The following is a 14,578-nucleotide window of genomic DNA, read 5'->3' as shown; positions in this document are numbered from 1 at the left end:
TTGTAGTCTGTCTGTGCAATTTTCTTACAGCAGCTGAGGAGATGATCAATAGTTTCGTCGGTTTCCTTGCACAGTAATAATAATAATAATAATAATAATAATAATAATAATAATAATAATAATAATTTGTTGCTTAACTCCATTTCTGAGCCGAAGAGCCGACGTTGTCCATAGACACCTCCACGGTCATGTGGCCGGCATAACTGCACGGAGCGCTGTTACCTTCCCGCCGGAGCAGTACCTATTGATCTACTCACATTTGCATGTGTTCGAATTGTTAGGTTGGCTGAAGCTGGAGCTGACTGTGAAAGCTTACGCCGCTCCCCAGATTCGAACCGCCGACCTTTTGGTCAGAAAGTTCAGCAGCTCAGTGGTTTAACCCATTGTGTCACCAGATTGGCCCAAGCCTAACCTCTCTTTCCTGTAGTAATTGAAATGTCTTTTGGGCTTTTAAATAGATGATTTGGGATAACTTCCAGATAATCAAGGTATATATAACTTAGGAACACAATAGGCAACCTTCAGGTTTTTCAGCAATGTCCTGTGATGCTTGATTATGGATAGCTTTGGCACGCAATTGGAGCTGAAACAACCCAGCCAAATTGCATTTAGGATATATCATCCAAGACCGAAGCCAGAAAATGTCCCTGGTGTGTGATATGTGTGGCTTAATGAACATGGAAGGGTATCTTGCAGGAGGGGCTCAGTTAGTGTTGAGGCAAATGTTAATACTCAAGTTATTTTTCTCCTGCATCTAAAGTTTTGAGATGAGTGCCAAATACTTTTCCTCTATTGTGATGTATGCAGGCTATTTCTGGGCTGGTTCTACCATTAGGGAATGTGAGGCATTTGCCTGAGCTAGCACGTTCTGAATATCATGGGAAAAGGTAATTTGGTGTGTTATTGTTTAGAGTGGGAAGACGTGCTTTTAGGATTTTCTGCCTCGAGTGTGCAAAAATAACCAGATTGGTTTTGGTTATTATGCCCTTTCGACTTGGATCAAGTGTTGCTCTTTATTTACCAACCTGGACGCAGCATATTATTTGAGAACACAGAAATGCTGGACCACTCCAACAACTATCATGTCAGACTATACAGAGAAGCCATTGAAATCCACAAGCATGTGGACAACTTCAACAGAAAGGAGGAAACCATGAAAATGAACAAAATCTGTCTACCAGTATTGCCAGGCATCCTCAGAGGTTGTGAGGTCTGTTGGAAACTAGGCAAGTGGGGTTTATATATCTATGGAATAATGTCCAGGGATGGGAAAGAGAACTCTTGTCTGTTTGAGGCAAAAGTGAATGTTGCCATTGGCCACCTTCATTAGCATTGAATGGCCTTGCAGCTTCAAAGCCTGGCTGCCTCCTGCCAGCAGCGGCCAAACATGAATCAAGGAACATGAAAAGCACTGCAGACTAATCCAATCAGAGAAGTCAAAGAAGCATATTATTTGAGAACACTGAAATGCTGGACCACTTTCACAACCACCAAATCAGACTACACAAAGAAGCCATTGAAATCCACAAGCATATGGACAATTTCAACAGAAAAGCATGAAAATGAACAAAATCTGTCTACCAGTATTAGAAAACTCTAAAATCAAGACAGTAAATAAAGAATAACACACTGAAACAGGGAAATTCCAGACAGGAAACAATCAGGGCCAGCTAACACCTCCCAATTTTCACTTTTCCATGTACAGTAGAGTCTCACTTATCCAAGCCTTGCTTATCCAAGCCTCTGGATAATCCAAGCCATTTTTGTAGTCAATGTTTTCAATATATAGTCATATTTTGGTGCTGAATTAGTGAGTACAGTAATTGCAACATAACATTACTGCGTATTGAACTACTTTTTCTGTCAAATTTGTTGTATAACATGAGGTTTTGGTGCTTAATTTGTAAAATCATAACCTAATTTGATGTTTAATAGGCTTTTCCTTAATCCCTCCTTATTATCCAAGATATTCACTTATCCAAGCTTCTGCCGGCCCATTTAGCTTGGATAAGTGAGACTCTAATGTATTATCAATCAATCAATCAATTTATTAATGCTCCGACCAATGGTCATATGCATTTACAGAAACATGTAGTAAATACAGTAGAGTCTCACTTATCCAACATAAACAGGCCGGTAGAATGTTGGATAAGCGAATATGTTGGATAATAAGGAGGCATTAAGGAAAAGCCTATTAAACATCAAATTAGGTTATGATTTTACAAATGAAGCACCAAAACATCATGTTAGACAACAAATTTGGCAGAAAAAGTAGTTCAATATGCAGTAATGCTATGTAGTAATTACTGTATTTATGAATTTAGCACCAAAATATCACGATATATTGAAAACATTGACTACAAAAATGAGCTGGATAATCCAGAATGTTGGATAAGCGAGTGTTGGATAAGTGAGACTCTACTGTACTTGCTTTTTCTGGTTTGTTCTGAGTTTCTGGCCTGTATGGCTATGTTCCAGAAGCATTCTCTCCTGAAGTTTCACCCACATCTATGGCAGGCATCCTCAGAGGTTGTGAGGGCTGTTGGAACCTAGGCATGTGGGGTTTATATATCTGTGGAATAATGTCCAGGGTGGGAGGAAGAACTCTTGTCTGTTGGAGGCAAGTGTGAATGTTGCAACTGGCCAGCTTGATTAGCACTGAATAGCCTTGCAGCTTCAAAGCCTTGCTGCTTCCTTCCTGGGGGAATCCTTTGTTGGAAGATGTTGATGAACAAAATCTGGTTACCAGTATTTAAATAAATCTCTAATATCAGGACAGTAAATAAAGAGCAATACTTAAAAAGGGGGAAATTCCAGACAGGGAACAATCAAGGGCCAGCTAACACCTCCCAACAAAGGATTCCCCCAGGCTTTGAAGCTGCAAGGTCATTCAGTGCTAATCAAGGTGGCCAATTGCAACATCCATATTTGCCTCAAACAGACAAGAGTTCTTTCTCCCACCTTGGACATTATTACACAAATATATAAACCCCACTTGCCTAGTCTCCAACAGACCTCTCAACCTCTGAGGATGCCTGCCATAGATGTGGGCAAAACATCAGGGAAAAATGCTTCTGGAATACAGCCATATAGCCTGGAAAATGCACAGCAACCTAGAAAGGTTTTTCTACCTGTATGGAAGGGGACAATAATAAGTTAAACTACCCTCCACTGGAAGAGCTGGATTTGGTAATATTTATTGAAATGTACTTACTTTAATTTCCAAATGTATCAAAGCTGAAAAGTGACAATGGCGTGGTCCTTAACAGGAATCCTGTATTTCCCTTTGCATAAGAATATTCCATGCCAACTTCTGCTCTCATGTCTACACCATTGACAGTCTCGTCCATTTGAAGGGAAAGTGGAATTCCTGATTTAAAAAAAAAAAACAACAGAAATTTTTATTTATTTATTTATTTCCAACATTTATATCCTGCCCTTCTCACCCAAAGGGACTCAGGGCGGCGTACAAAATTGTGAACAATTCGATGCCTACACATAATTAAAACAGCAATGAAATCCAATTAAAACAATTAAAACAATATAAAAATATAAAACATATGATTAAAATCCATTCATCCAAAATCCTCGTGCTGTAGCCGTAAATTAGTCCGGGTCGTCTTTATTATTTAATCTTCGAAAGCCTGGGCACACCCTCTTATTTTTAAAAAATGATGTATTAAAATATTATTATTAAAAAAACAAAATGTATCTACTAAGTTTCTTGTGTCCCCATTAATATCCATGGGTTTGCTACTCTATTGCCATGTTAGCAAAACTATATGACCCTTATGAAGCAGATCCGTGTTCAAGGAGAAAAGAGGACTGAGCAGAAGGAAGGATTGACAGCCAGCTCTTGTGGCAGCAAAGAGTTAACTGGAAATGTATGTTTTCAAAAGACAGGGAAAACAAATCACATTGTTTTCAACTCTAGCATATCCCAGTTTCTAGCATATCACCGTTGTGAATCCCACTCACGGGAGAAAAGCGGGATAGAAATGAATATATAATAATAATAATATTCTTTAGTGAAACCTTTTCACGCTAAAGAAAAAACATCAATAGTTGCACCATCTCTATTCATGATCGATGGCATCCACAGCTTTTTCCATGCTATCAGCACACATCAGTTGCAAATGCCTTCACTTCTTTTGACATTTAGGACAAGGACAAACCTAGTGCATGAAATAGTCAGCATTGGCAATGACAATTGGCAATGGGCCCGGGCTGTGGCGCAGGCTGGAGAGCAAGCCAGCTGCAACCAGCTGCAATGAATCACTCTGAACAGGAGGTCATGAGTTCGAAGCCCGCTCGGAGCCTATGTTTGTCTTGTCTTTGTCCTATGTTAAAAGGCATTGAATGTTTGCCTATATGTGTAATGTGATCCACCCTGAGTCCCCTTCGGGGTGAGAAAGAAGGGAGGAATATAAATGCCGTAAATAAATAAATAAATAAATAATAAATCTCATATCCAGGTAAGAGCCCCAAGTGGCACAATGGATTAAAGCAAACCCTTGTGCCGGCAGGACTGCTGACCAAAAGGTCGGCGGTTTGAATCTGGGGAGAGGGGTGAGCTCCCATCTGTCAGCTCCAGCTTCCCATTCGGGGACATGAGAGAAGCCTCCCACAGGATGGTAAAACATCCGAGTTTTCCCTGACACGAAAGAAAAAATATCCAGGTAGCCAACTTGTCCCTTCATTCACTCAATCTGATATCATACAATGTATTAATTCACTGTAATTGAATGTACAGTAGAGTCTCACTTATCCAAGCCTCGCTTATCCAAGCTTCTGGATAATCCAAGCCATTTTTGTATTCATTGTTTTCTATATATCGTGATATTTTGGTGCTAAATTCGTAAATACAGTAATTACAACATAACATTACTGCATATTAAACGACTTTTTCTGTCAAATTTGTTGTATAACATGATGTTTTGGTGCTTAATTTGTAAAACCATAACCTAATTTGATGTTTAATAGGTTTTTCCTTAATCCCTCCTTAATATCCAAGATACTCGCTTATCCAACATTCTGCCGGCCCGTTTAGCTTGGATAAGTGAGACTCTACTGTATCTTATATTGTTGTAAAGCCTCCAGTGGCGCAGTGTGTTAAAGCACTGATCTGCTGAACTTGCAGCCCTTTTGGTCGCAGGTTCAAATCCAGGGAGCAGAGTGAGCACCTGCTGCTAGCCCCAGCTTCTGCCAACCTAGTAGTTCGAAAACATGCAAATGTGAGTAGATCAATAGGTACCGCTCTGGTAGGAAGGTAACAGCGCTCCATGCTGTCATGCCGGCCACATGATCTTGGAGGTGTCTATGGACAACGCTGGCTCTTCGGCTAAGAAATGGAGATGAGCACCAATCCCCAGAGTCGGACATGACTTGACTTAATATCAGGAGAAAACCTTTACCTCTCCTTTACTATATACAATAGAGTCTCACGTATCCAACACTCGCTTATCCAACGTTCTGGATTATCCAACGCATTTTAGTAGTCAATGTTTTCAATACATCGTGATATTTTGGTGCTAAATTCGTAAATACAGTAATTACTACATAGCATTACTGCGTATTGAACTACTTTTTCTGTCAAATTTGTTGTAAAACATGGTGTTTTAGTGATTAATTTGTAAAATCATAACCTAATTTGATGTTTAATAGGCTTTTCCTTAATGCCTCCTTATTATCCAACATATTCGCTTATCCAACATTCTGCCGGCCCATTTATGTTGGATAAGTGAGACTCTACTGTAGTTGTATCTTATTGTTGCATTACTGGGCTTGGTCCACATGTAAACCTCCCTGAGTCCCTTTGGGGAGATGAGGCAGAATATAAGAATAAAGTTGTTGTTGTTGTTGTTTTTATTATTATTATTATTATTATTATTATTATTATTGTGTTGTCGAAGGCTTTCATGGCCAGGATCACAGGGTTGTTGTATGTCTTTCGGGCTGTGTGGCCATGTTCCAGAAGTATTCTCTCCTGACATTTCGCCCACATCTAAATTTAATATGGATAAATTTATCCATACCTCACAACCTCTGAGGATGCCTGCCATAGATGTGGGCGAAATGTCAGGAGAGAATACTTCTGGAACATGGCCACACAGCCCAAAAGACATACAACAACCCTATTATTATTATTATTATTATTATTATTATTATTATTATTATTATTAGGGGCTCATCTAACTCTATGATTCTAAGCACTAAGCTGCAACTCCCATTAGCCGTGGCTCCTGGCTTTTCTGGTTGGTGAATTCCAGGAGTTACCAATCCAAACCCTATCTCAAGTATTGATCGCTTTGACTGGCTAATGTTTGACCGGCTGGTTAAATGACAAAAGCAGAAACTGATTTTGTGTGTGTCGATAGTATCTTTGTTCTTTTGGGAAGACTGTTTGATTTCTTGATTGCTAGTCAGATCAATCTCAGTCTGCTAACTAACAGTATCACGCCAGAGATAGCTGACTCTAGTAGCTTAGGATTTAACTTTCCCTTTTGTTAAGAATTTAACTCAAGATTTCTTTGTTTTAACAAGGGTTAATCTGTAGCTCACCTTGTTCTTTTTAAAGTAAAAATTTTAATCCTTGGCCATGAAGGACAGTGGTGGGGAAGATGCAACACTCTGAATACTCTCAGACTTCCATCATCCCGAAACCAGCACAACTTATTATTATTATTATTTTATTATGACACAGCAAACAAGATAGATATGCTGGATTTCGTATCACAAAATCACAATCGAACACTTCCCAAGTGTCTAGGACTGTGTGATATATTTTCGGATGATGCACGCAGAACCCAGTAGGGTGGCCTTTTGCAGTTGGCAGATCATGATTTTGTCAATGTCTATTTTTCCAAATGCCGGCTGAGATCTTTTGGCACAGCACCCAATGCGCCGATCACCACCGGGACCACCTGCACTGGTTTCTGCCAGAGTCTTTGAAGTTCACTCTTGAGGTCCTGATAGCGGCTGAGTTTTTCCTGTTGTTTTTCATCAATGCGACTGTCACCTGGGATGGCAATATCAATTATCCAGACCTTTTTCTTTTCCACAACTGTGATGTCTGGTGTGTTGTGTTCCAGAACTTTGTCAGTCTGGATTCAGAAGTCCCACAGTATCTTTGCGTGCTCATTTTCCAATACTTTTACAGGTTTGTGATCCCACCAGTTCTTTGCTGCTGGGAGGTGGTACTTGAGGCATAAGTTCCAATGAATCATTTGGGCCACATAGTTGTGCCTCTGTTTGTAGTCTGTCTGTGCGATATTATTATTATTATTATTATTATTATTATTATTATTATTATTATTTTATACCCCGCCTCCATCTCTCCAAAGGGACTCGGGGTGGCTTACATGGGGCCAAGCCCAGTTGATTACAATCATTTGTAAATAAAACACATCTGAATAAAATCCAGTTTCCTTTAACTACATTATTTTTATTGTGTCAGAAGCAAATTGAGAACTTACTGCAAGTCGCTTCTGGTGTGAGAGAATCAGTCATCTACAAAGACGTTGCCCAGGGGACATTGCCTGGATGTGTTACCATCCTGCTAGGAGGCTTCTCTCATGTCCCCACAAGCTAGAGCTAACAGACGGGAGCTCACCTCATCTCGCGGCTTCAAACCGCCAACCTTCAGGTCAGCAGTTCGGGCGGCACAAGGGTTTAGCCCATTGCGCCATCGTGGGCCATTAGTGCAACTACGGAAATACATTCAGAATCTATAATGCTCACAGGATTTGCTTTGTTTAAAAATGCAATGTGGGCAAGCAGCTTCCAAACTTAGTATAAAATGACATTTTGCTCCTAGTATATATTAGCGCATATTTCAACCGTGGTGCCTTTCATATCTAGTGCTAGGATCTAAGCACAAAAAAGGGAAATTCTTATTCTTCAGTGTGATAAAAATAAAAACCCGACAGTAGACGGTGGTGCAGGAGTTACGAAAAGAGCCCAGGAGCTGTCCATGGTCCATTACAGTGCTGGAAGGGGATTCCCAAGATACCGGTTTTCAGTAGAGCCGTTTAGACACATGCAGACTAGCAAACGGGATAGAGATTAAGGATCTGCCCAAGAATCCTCCCGAAAGATCTGTAATAAATATATCTAACAACTTCTCACTTAAGGACGTTCAGAAAGGCGTGGTTCCTTGCAAAGTCAAAGCAGAGTCTATTTTCAACGAATTGCATATTAAGATCTAGCAAGGGACAATTACGGCTACCAGAGGCACTTACTAGTAAGATATTTGTATTATTATGTAAGCAAAAATGACTTGTTTTCAGAGCCAACGAATCCTGTCTTCTTGCCTTTGCATTATTTCATTTGTTAGCAGAACAACAATGTTTACTCAGTCGGCTGCTGTGAGTTTTCCGGGTGGTATGGCCATGTTCCAGAAGCATTCTCTCCTGACGTTTCGCCCACATCTATGGCAGGCATCCTCAGAGGTTGTGAGGTCTGTTGGAAACTAGCCAAGTGGGGTTTATATATCTAGATGTGGGTGAAACATCAGGAGAGAATGCTTCTGGGGCATGGCAATACAGTCAGGAAAATTCACAGCAACAAAGTGTTTACAGTTTATTAACATTTCCCACATTTTTTTATAATAGGACTAATTAGGAAGGGCCATTTATAACCCAGGAACAAACATCATGTTACAGGGTGTTGTTGTTGTTATTATTATTAGTAGTAGTACAGTAGAGTCTCACTTATCCAAGCCTCACTTATCCAAGCTTCTGGATTATCCAAGGCATTTTTGTAGTCAATGTTTTCAATATATCATGATATTTGGGTGCTAAATTCATAAATACAGTAATTACAACATAACATTACTGCTTATTGAACTACTTTTTCTGTCAAATTTGTTGTATAACATGATGTTTTGGGGCTTCGTTTGTAAAATCATAACCTAATTTGATGTTTAATAGGCTTTTCCTTAATCCTGCCTTATTATCCAACAGATTTGCTTAACCAATGTTCAGGCAGCCCATTTATGTTGGATAAGTGAGGCTCTACTGTATTAAGTAAAGTAAAGATTTCCCTGACGTTAAGTCCGGTCATGTCTGACTGGGGGTTGGTGCTCATCTCCATTTCTAAGCCGAAGAGCCGGCGTTGTCTGTAGACACCTCCAAGGTCATGTGGCTGGCATGACTGCATGGAGCACCGTTACCTTCCTGCCAGAGTGGTACCTATTGATCTACTCACATTTGCATGTTTCCGAACTACTAGGTTGGCAGAAGCTGGGGCTAGCAGCAGGTGCTCACTCCGCTCCCTGGATTTGAACCTGCAACTAAAAGGGCTGCAAGTTCAGCAGATCAGTGCTTTAACACACTGCGCCACCGGGGGATTCACAACAATATAAGATACATTCAATTACAATGAATTAATACATTGTATGATATCAGATTGAGTGAATGAAGGGACAAGTTGGCTACCTGGATATTTTTTCTTTCGTGTCAGGGAAAACTCGGATGTTTTACCATCCTGTGGGAGGCTACTCTCATGTCCCCGAATGGGAAGCTGGAGCTGACAGATGGGAGCTCACCCCGCTCCCCAGATTCAAACCGCCAACCTTTTGGTCAGCAGTCCTGCCGGCACAAGGGTTTACTTTACGTATATGTCTGGACCTGTTGAGTTACAGATGCATCTGTGAACCTGATAAAAAATATCCAAACAACCCTGCAGGCAGCTTCCGAGAGAAAATGTTGGCAATTCCTTACCTGGTGCTGGGTCTCCAAAGGTAGCTGTGCTTGTATCCAGGGCAGGGTGGAGAAGGGTGAACTACAACTCCCAAATTCCCAGGGCAATCGCCCCCAAACCTTGGAAGCAAGGAGTTCCCTGCAAAAGAAAGGGAGAGAGAGAGAAGGGGAGAAAGGGTGCCCAGTCTAAAGTGAGGGCGTGGATACAGAGGGAAGGGTGCTCACTACCCACCTGGGAGTGCAAGACCCAAGGCAAGGTCCTCTTCTCCGTCGTCTCCGCTTCCAAAGCAGCATTGGTCGAGGCTCCTGCCTGCCTGCCTTTCTTTATGGAGGAGCTTGTCCTCCTTACCTGGCTGTCCTTGCCTCCTCTTTGCAGCCCTCCTCCCTGGACTCAGCACCTGGCAGCATTGCCATTGTATTCCCCACCTGTCCCTCCCGGCCCACGCAGCCGCCGCAGAACAGCACATTGGGAGAAGCCTGGAATTGGGACCCCAAAAGGCCATCCAGTCCAACCCTGCCTTCTTGATTTGTCAGGCAGGAAGACAACCATCAATGCATCCCCGACAGATGGCCAACCAGCCTCTGCTTCCAAACTTCCAGAGAAGTTCCTGAGTCTCCAGAGTCTGGGGTCTGAAAACATTGTTTGCCAGGCGGCTCACAGTTATATGGCTATAATGTTATTTTTTTTTCATAATTTCCATAATATTTCATTTTTACACACACATACATCTATATATATATAAAAGAGTAATGAAATTTCAGCCTAGGACAAAACAACAAAACTACACATCCCAGAAACACTAAACTTGGCAGCACAACCTCATCCATGCCTCTACGTTCATACAACAAAAAGAAAAGAAAAATAAAGTCCTAATTAGAGGGAGAGGAATAATTGTTTTTATCCAATTGCTGCCAGTTAGAAGGCTAAGCTCCGTCAGAGGAAAACCTTTACCCTTTACTTTAACTACCACCAATTCCTCAATACTTTATTTCCCATACCACCATACTTCGCCACAGCAACGCGTGGCTGGGCACAGCTAGTATAGATATATAATATTTTCATACAATTCATATTTTCATTCTCACATATACAGTACAGTCTCACTTATGAAAGCTAAACAGGCCGGCAGAACGTTGGATAAGCGAATATCTTGGATAATAAGGAGGGATTAAGGAAAAGCCCATTAAACATCAAATTAGGTTATGATTTTACAAATGAAGCACCAAAACATCATGTTAGACAACAAATTTGACAGAAAAAGTAGTTCGATACGCAGTAATGTTATGTTGTAATTACTGTATTTACGAATTTAGCACCGAAATATCATGATATATTGAAGACATTGACTAGAAAAATGCATTGGATAATCCAGAACCTTGGATAAGTGAGACTCTACTGTATTTCATATACAGTAGAGTCTCACTTATCCAAGCCTCGCTTATCCAAGCCTCTGGATAATCCAAGCCATTTTTGTAGTCAATGTTTTCAATATATCGTGATATTTTGGTGCTAAATTTGTAAATACAGTAATTACAACATAACATTACTGCATATTACTGTATATAATATTTTCATAATATTCATATTTTCATTCTCACATATATTACATGTATATACACACATTATATATACATATACAACATCACATATCTATAACATGACACACACATATATAACATGAGATATATATAACCTGACACACACATATAACATGACACATGTGTAACATGACATATATATTACATGTTATATATGATATGTAACATTATATGTATATTATATATAACATCATATATATAACATGACACACACATAACATGATATATATGTAACATGGTATATGTATATTATAGATAACATGACATACACATAACATGACATATATGCAACGTAATATGTATGACATATAACATGATAAATAACATGACACACATATAACATGACACATATGTAACTGTGTATACATACACAGTAGCCTCTCACTTATTCAAGACTCGCTTATCCAAGGTTCTGGATTATCCAACGCATTTTTGTAGTCAATGTTTTCAAAACATCGTGATATTTTGGTGCTAAATTCGTAAATACAGTAATTACAACATAACATTGCTGTGTATTGAACTACTTTTTCTGTCAAATTTGTTGTATACCATGATGTTTTGGTGCTTAGTTTGTAAAATCATAACCTAATTTGATGTTTAATACGCTTCTCCTTAATCCCTCCTTATTATCCAAGATATTTGCTTATCCTAGCTTCTGCTGGCCCGTTTATGTTGGATAAGTGAGACTCTACTGTATATTTATAATCTTATATTTTCTGCTTAGAACTTGATTATTTGAGGCCTCTTCTACACAGCTGTATAAAATGCACACTGAAGTGGCAGTATGGAGTCAAGATAATCCAGTTGAAATCTGATAATCTGTATTTTATAGGCAGTGTGGAAGATGCCTAAGTGAGGCTTAACTCTGCCTGTCCCCTGGGCTGAGTGGGTTGCTAGGACACCAAGTGGGCGGAGCTTAGCCTTCTAACTGGCAGCAATTGGATAAAAAACAATTATTCCTCTCCCTCTAATTAGGACTTTATTTTTCTTTTCTTTTTCTTGTATCAACCTAGAGGCGTGGATGAGGGGTTGTGCTGTCAATTTTCGAGGTTGGGGGGCCTTTAGTTTTGTTGTTTTATTGGTTGCCGGGATTCCATCACTCTTTTATACAGTAGGGTCTCACTTATCCAAGCCTCGCATATCCAAGCTTCTGGATAATCCAAGCCATTTTTGTAGTCAATGTTTTCAATATATCATGATATTTTGGTGCTAAATTCATAAATACAGTAATTACAACATAACATTACTGCGTATTGAACTACTTTTTCTGTCAAATTTTCTGTCAAAAACATGATGTTTTGGTGCTTCATTTGTAAAATCATAACCTAATTGGATGTTTAATAGGCTTTTCCTTAATCCCTCCTTATTATCCAAGATATTCGCTTATCCAAGCTTCTGCCGGCCCGTTTAGCTTGGATAAGTGAGACTCTATATATAGATGATATACATATTTATTTATTTATTTATTTATTTACTACATTTATATGCCGCTCTTCTCACCCCGAAGGGGACTCAGAGCGGCTTACAAATCAAATGTATATACAATATATCATTAGCACAGCACAATATAAACAATTAAATTACTATATTGTACTATATAATTTTATAGTAATATTATTAGTAATACAGTAGTCTCACTTATCCAAGCTAAACGGGCCGGCAGAACGTTGGATAAGCGAATATCTTGGATAATAAGGAGGGATTAAGGAAAAGCCCATTAAACATCGAATTAGGTTATGATTTTACAAATTAAGCACCAAAACATCATGTTAGACAACAAATCTGACAGAAAAAGTAGTTCAATACGCAGTAATGTTATGTTGTAATTACTGTATTTATGAATTTAGCACCGAAATATCACGATGTATTAAAAACATTGACTACAAAAATGCGTTGGATAATCCAGAACGTTGGATAAGCGAGTGTTGGATAAGTGAGACTCTACTGTATATAATTTTATGGTAATATTATTAGTAATATAACATGACACACGCACATATAACATGACATATAGACACACGCACATTATTAAGTGAGGGAAAAGGTACAATTAGCATAGCAAAACAATGCAAATTTCAGGGGCTTATATTGGGACTGTTCTCTTTCTCAAGCCACTCCAAGGTCATTCCCATTCTGAGCCCATTGCCGGGTGTGGGGACCCCTTTACCTGTCCTCAGGTGTGCTCCGGGGCTCTGGCTCCTGAATAGGGAAGCCTACAGAAGAGCTCGGCGGCTCCTTCTCGACACGTGTATCTGTGTTCGGTGTTGTTTTGGGGCTCAGCGCGCCTCGCTCTCCATCCCTTCCCCTCCGTCCCCACAGCGCCCCCTGCCGGCGGGAAAGAAAGACGCCCCGCATCCTCACCTCGCTCTGGAAGCGCCTGGGTCTCGCTCTTAAAGGAGCCGCGGACCTTCCTTTTTTTCAGTCGGAGGAGAGGGATTGCTGCTGCAGCTGAGAAGTCGGCTTTGGCTTGCTTACTTTCTCCGCCGCCCGGCTACTCGCTGCTCGCCTGCCTCTTGAGCTGCCCCCTTTATAGCTGTTTATAGCCTGGGCTGGCTCCTCCCCCTTCTGGACATACCCCTCGGCCGGCCAAAGCCATGAGAAAGAAGGGAGGGAAGGAAAGAAGGAATGGAAGAAGAGAAGGAGGAGGAGGAGGAGAGGGGCGCCGGTGCCTCTTGGCCGCCTCTTCCCCTTGCTCAACCCCTCTTGCCCAACTCCAGCCCCAATGTCTGGGCAGGCGAGAAAGAACTGGGTTGCTGGGAGTTTTCCGTGCTCTCTGAAGCATGCTCTCCTGACATTTCGCCCACATCTATGGCAGGCATCCTCAGGGGTGGAGCCCCCATATGGCGTAATGGACTAAGTGACTTGAAGGTTGGGTTGCTGACCTGAAAGCCGCCAGGTTCGAATCCCACCTGGGGAGGGTGTGGATGAGCTCCCTCTATCAGCTCCAGCTCCATGCGGGGACATGAGAGAAGCTTCCCACAAGGATGGTAAAAACATCAAAACATCTGGGCGTCCCCTGGGCAAACGTCCTTGCAGACGGCCAATTATGTCACTCCAGAAGTGACTCAAGTTGCTCCTGACACGAAAAAAAAAATCCTCAGGGGTTGTGAAGTCTGTTGGAAAACAAGGCAGGTGGGGTTTATATATCTGTGGAAGGTCCCGGGTGGGAGAAAGTTTGCTTTGGATGCATCATCGGTGCCGTTGAGTGTGCTCTCTGGCTGTAGGGTAAACTACAACAATAATAATAATAATAATAATAATAATAATAATAATTATTA

General features: G+C 40.7%; 1 protein-coding gene across 1 annotated transcript in view; it reads right to left on the bottom strand.

Moving 5' to 3' along the window:
• cemip (cell migration inducing hyaluronidase 1) overlaps positions 1-13,828 on the bottom strand; it is a 160,871-nt gene extending 147,043 nt beyond the window's left edge. Inside the window, exon 1 of the mRNA XM_008118541.3 lies at positions 13,662-13,828. The gene's annotated coding sequence lies outside the window, so the exon portion shown is untranslated. The remainder of the gene's footprint in view (positions 1-13,661) is intronic.
• Positions 13,829-14,578: the final 750 nt, after the last annotated feature.

This window comes from Anolis carolinensis, unplaced genomic scaffold (assembly GCF_035594765.1).
Source record: "Anolis carolinensis isolate JA03-04 unplaced genomic scaffold, rAnoCar3.1.pri scaffold_11, whole genome shotgun sequence".
Lineage (NCBI taxonomy): Eukaryota > Metazoa > Chordata > Lepidosauria > Squamata > Dactyloidae > Anolis > Anolis carolinensis.
Note: the sequence above shows the minus strand (reverse complement) of the source record. Positions and strands in the feature narration are given on the sequence as shown.